Source organism: Ochotona princeps, chromosome 2, assembly GCF_030435755.1.
Source record: "Ochotona princeps isolate mOchPri1 chromosome 2, mOchPri1.hap1, whole genome shotgun sequence".
NCBI lineage: Eukaryota > Metazoa > Chordata > Mammalia > Lagomorpha > Ochotonidae > Ochotona > Ochotona princeps.
Window position 1 is genome coordinate 102,137,211 of NC_080833.1, and position 6,031 is coordinate 102,143,241.

Sequence of the window (6,031 nt, forward strand, 5' to 3'; positions counted from 1 at the left end):
ACATCCATAAGTAAGAAAAATCCTCCAAGCACACAAGCCAAGTGCTGCTAGGCTAGGTGCCTTGCCTGGAATTCAAATCGGGCTCCTCTCCCATAAAAATTGTGTAGTGGAAGGGACAGCATGTCAAGGTCCCTGGATGCCTGAGTGAGGCGCTGCAACCAAGGGCTGCACAGGATTCTCTCTGGCTGCACAGGAAGAGATGCTTTGTGTTGAGGATAAGGAAAAGATTTTGTGAGAAGAGGAGAGCTTGTATAAAGACATGGGACATGAGAATACCTGCAGGCTTACAAGCAAGCTCAGTGTGGGTTGCACACTACGTTCCTTTTTTGAAAAGGGATAACTTTCATCGAAGACAGCAAAATGTCACCCATTTACCCAAAAGGTTATGCATTTTGAGAAAAATCTTCCAGTCAGTGGGTCACTTCTTAAATGCACACAGCAGCTAAGACTGGGCCAGACAGAAACCAGAACCAAAGTCTCAATCCAGGTCTCGCATAGGGAGCCATCATCTGCTGCCTCTCAGGGTGCTGGGAAGCTGGATTAGAAGCTGTGGTGGGATCTGATCCCAGACACTGCAGTGTGGGATGCCAGCATGGCAGGTGGTTCCTTAACCCGCTATGCCACAACGTCTACCTCTATACCCATCCTTCTTAAGAAAGCCTGGCTCAGGGCAGCTGCTTCGCACTGGCTGGGACAAATCCACCTTTAGCTTCAGTGCTGTGACTGACCTAAAACTCAGCAGGGGCTCCAATAGTAAAGGTGATGTGGGCATTTCCGGTGAGCTCTTAGGACTTGGAGTTGACTTGAAAGAGGATGGCTCCAACATGGACACCAAGAACAGCCTGGCTGCTCTACCACCTGACACTTCAGTCCCGCCAAAACTTTGCTCCTCATCTGATGAGGACAGCTCCCAGAGCTGCAGTGAGGGAGTCATGGATTAGAAAGTCATGCATGGAAAGCTCCCTGGGCATGTGATGAACATAGGTTTCCTCCTTCCCACCCAAGCCCTTCTGGGACTAGAGGAATAGAACTTGCATGAATCAGAGCCTTCCCTGGGCCCACACTGCCATGGCATCCAGTCAGACCGGGACACCGTGAGTTCACATCGGATAATCCACTTCTTCCTGTAGGTGAGAATAGCAAAGCCTTGCATGACACCTGCTAAGGAGGCCACTGGAGTTCTCTGCTTGCCAGAAAAACAAGCTGAGGTAGATCAATTTAACAGTCCATCTAACAGGTGACCTTGGGGTCTGGGGAGAAGAACTTCCAGCAGCCTGTTGGCTGCTGGGAGGTCCCGGACCAGGTTGGACTCCATGCTTGAGGCCCTGGCTCCAGCCATCGAGAAAACGCAGTGAGCTGGACCCAGGCGGCCAGAGTGCCATTTAGCGCCAGGCTCCGCCTACTGACTGCCCAGCAGTGAGCTCTGTGGTCTTGTGGGTATGGAATTGCTGCCTAGGTTTGTCCATGTTGAGCCCACTGTGCCTGTGAGTTGCGAATCAATCCTGAAGGACTCCCAACAACAGAGTAGCTTTCCCTTGAGGTAAGCGAGAGTACTGAAACCTGGTGGTTTGGAGTAGAAAGACCGGATGATCTTTATGGTTCAGACTGATATGCCAGCCTACTCTAGAGTCCTATGTAGAACTTGTTATCACCAAACAATACTGGCCACCACACACCAGTCCATGCAAAAGCTAAGACTTGGGGCTTGTCTGGCAGGCCCAGATCCTAGTACCTGACACAATGGTGGGTCAGGGGACGGGTCACATTAGACAGAGTCATGACACTAACCAGCATAGGAGAGAACCATTTCTGGGGGTAGATTCTGTGGGGGATGTGTGGGCCAAACCCTGTGGAAATACTAGCCCCACTGGTTAGCTCACGAGTTGGGGTGGTGATGGACTAAGCTAGGTGTGACCACGAAACCTGCCATCAATCACAGGTAAAGGAACCCACAACAGTCTGGGCTGGTCAAGGCAGCAGCACCCAAATGTGCATCCTGAATAGTGTGTGGGGTGGGCTGGGCTGCAATGTTCACCAACTCATACAAGGCCAAAATGGAAGGCCAGACTATGCCAGGCACTGGCCTAAAACCCACTGGCATGTATGAGATCTGGGTCTGGGAGTGGGTCAAGTATGGGAACTTGGGAAACTCCCATAGTGGGTTACAACTCTCACTGATGCTCACATGGTGCAGGCCTGGGGGTCAGACAAGTTGGGCAAAGTAGCTCCAATGGCTGGCTAATGTGTGGGTTGGTAATGGAATGGGACGGAGCGGGCAGGGTCGAGCAAACCTTAACTCACAAGCAAGAATAGAAATCAGGATGGCCTGAGCACAGGTCATGCTGAGCTAGGCTCTTGCACCTACTGGTCTGCATGAGCCAGGGATACTAGGCCACAGCATCTAAGGCAAAGGCCAAGACAGGTGAGGGGCTATGCCAAGCTGGGTTAGAGCAAACATTGGCATGTGCGTGATCTGTTGCTGGAAACAGGCCCAGTTGGGGAGTTAAGAAGACACCCTTGCTGGGTTGAGATTCCCACTGGTGAGTGCAGGGACCAGAGTGGGGACTGCATTCTGGTCTGGATAGGACTGCAGTCTCCCTTGGCACAAGTGTGGACTGGGACTGGACACACCAAACCTGGCAGACTCCAGCACCATCTGGTGCTCTGGAGGACCAGGGTAGATGTAGGATGGACTAGGCTAGGTCTCTGCCCCTACTGAGCTATGTGTGAGCTGTATCTGGGTATGGATGAGCCTTGGCTGGGCTAAAACATCTGACAGTAAGAACCACAATGGGTCGAAGACCAGTCAGGAAAAGCCACTGTTCCTGCCAGGACAGGAGGTAGACTAGGTAGGGCTGGCTCATGGACCCACTGGTATGCGCAGGATCTGTCAATGGGAGAGGCTCTGATGGAGGAACCTTGGCAACAGCTCTGGCAGGACACAGTCCCTGCAGGTGAGCACAAGAACCACAATAGGGAACAGCACAGACCAGGTCAGGGAAAGGTACCCACCAGCATACACATGACACAGGTTGGGGGGCAGACCAAGCTGAACCAGTTCACATCAACTCACTGGTGAATCTGAGTACCAGAACAGTGTGGGTTGGGCCAGGTTTGATCGCAACACATACCAGTACACATTACAGGTGGGATTGGGTCCCTGCTGCGCTGGGCTAGGCTGTAACCCTCACCAACATCAGCTGGAATTGCGGTGGGCCAAGATGGGCCAGGCTACAACACTGCTGGCAAATGCCATACCAGATTGGGCCACAGAACCCAACCAGTACACGTGAGAACCACGGAGCGAGGGGGTAAAGCTGGGAGGGGTAATATGGAGGCTCTCCCTGCTGGAACACCACTCCCACTGGAGAGCATGAGTTGGGATGGATACAGACCAGACTGGGCAGGGCTACAACACCTGTGGGCTTCATATGAGTCAGAGCAGGGAAGAGCCAGGCACCATACTGGTGCAAGCATAAATCAGAACAGGTGAGGGTTGGTTGGGCTTTGCCGCAGCATCAGCTGGCAGAAGTTGGCACTGGGTGTTAACTCTGTCAAGATAAACTGCAGAACCACCTGGAAAGTGCATGATCCGGGAGTGGGCCCAGGAAGAAAATAATGGGCACCTCCCTCTTGTGTTATCAGTTCCACTGAAGAGCATGAAAACCAGGACTGGGGCAGATTTGGCTGGACAGAACAGCACCTGCCAGTATGTGTGCAGGTTGGATAGTGGAGCTGGTTGGGTTGAACTAGGCTTCAATGCCCAGTGACATGTAGAAGAGCTGAATGGGATGTGGGACAGACTAGACAAGTCCGCAGTACATACTGGCAAGCATGGGAACCAGGATAGGGGGCAGGCTGGTGGGGGTTATTGTGGCTCACTCTGCAATAACTAGACTGCAGCTCCCACTGGTTTATGTGAGGGCCGAGTGTGTGCTGGGCAGAACCAGGCTGGACTGCAACACCCATTGGTTTGTGTGGAAGACAGGGCTCGAGACAGAACTGACCCAATAATTGCAACCACCAGCTGATTGTGGTGACAGACTGTGCCGGACCCTGTATTAGCAAGCACACACAGGAATCTGGTCTGGAATCACCTCAGACAAAGTTTCTTTGGGTATCTCCCCAATCGAACTGCCAGACTCAGATCCCCAACCATGAAGAGAAGTGCAGGTTCCATGGTCTGACCATGGAGTACAAGTGTCAAAGCTGAGTCTCCTCAGAGGCTCAAACGAAGCAGTGGACAGCATACCCAGGTCCACATGGAGGATATGGCAGTCTATCAGAACCTGCAGAGGACACCTGGTTGGAGGGAGTCATTGCCTTCCTCATGTTGCTCTGTGGCTTGTGGCGTCTCTGCATGCTAACATTCTGGTCTACACTGGAGTATAGTCCTGTGAGTGCTGCATGCATGCTGAAGCTTAGTGTTGGAGGCAGGACAAATGCTGGGCCTGCATTCCATCCCGACTTCTGTGCTCTGAGATTAAACAGTGTTAGTGTGTTTGTGAGAGTGTGCATGTGACAGAGAGAGTGTGAGTGTGAGAAAGTGTGTGTGAGTTTGGTGAGCAAGAGAACCAGGAATGATGGCAGGCCTTGCTAGACATTCCCACTGGCATGAGTGAGGCCTGGAGGGTGGAATCGGTTGGGTTGCATTAGGCTTCAACACCCACTGATGTGTCTGAATGAGATGTGGGACAGATGGGACCAGTCCACTGCACAAGTTGGCAGGCACAGAAACCAGAGCTGGAGGCCGGCTCAGGTGGGGGTTACTGGGGTTCTCTCTGACTGGGCCGCAGCTCCCATTGGTGTACATGGAGGCCAAGTGTATGGTGAGCTAGACTGGGCAGGGTGGTAGCACCCATTGCTCTGTGTAAGAGATGGGGCTGGAGACAGATCTGATCTAGCAATTGTAATTATCAGTGTGTTTAGGCTGATGTGGGTGACAGAATGAGCTGGTGGGAGCACATGGGAGTCAGGTCTGGAATCACCTCAGATGAGATTTCTATGAGGGTCCCCCAAACTAAACCACTGGACTCAGAATTCTAACCACAGGGAGAGTGGCAGAACCTGAAATCTGACATAGCAGTGCATGTGTCTAAATCTTCCATTACTGAAGATGGTGCAGTGGACAGCATACCCAGTTACACATGGAGGATTAAGCAGTCCATTGGAATCTGTGGAGAATATCTGGTACCATAGCAGAGGAAGGAGGGCAGAACAAATTCGTCAACCACCCCAGAGAAGCATGATAGCAAGTTTCTGGGCAAATGGTGACTCTGGGGTGGACTAAGTCAGTCAATGGAGCTTGGAAGGATTTCCTCATCCTTGGATCTGCAAGAGTGACAGCATGTCAAAGCTATTGAAATCACTTGAACAGAACCTTCAGAACATAGTCCCCATGGGGGACCCTGGAATGACATCAGGTGGCCGTTCCCCATCCCTGGGTACTGGAGCGGTTGGGAGGCTGGGTGTGGCTTCTCCCCTTGTCTCTCCCCTCCCTCAGATATAGAAGCAGATAAGGCAAGTGTGAAAATAGTGGTCTCACCAGCTTTCCTCTAGTCCTTGACCCTTCCCCCCTAATCAACTATGTAAACTTTATCAAAAATAAAATTTTAAAAAAAGAAAGTGTGTGAGAGTGTATACATATGAGAGGATGTGTGTATAAGAGGGTGTATGTGAGTATGTATGTGTGAGAGTTTCTGTGTATGTATGTGTATGTGTGTTAGTGTTAGAGAGTGTGTGTGTGTGTATGTTTCCAATGTATCCTCTAGGGTCCTGAAGTAGTCTTGTGCTTCATGGGCTGGACCATTATAAACATCCATCTTCCTAGAGCGTGCTGCACATTCTCATTTGAGACAAAGGAAAAACAACTAAGTGCTTGTCTGACACCCACTCCATCTTCATTCTTGCTCTAGGTCCACTGTGGGTGATTCTTCACTCTCACATGGGCATTTTTCATTTGTGTGACATTGCAATGGTGAAAATGGTGGCAGGGTCACTGGACGTTCATTTGCTCATGTTCTGATAGTGA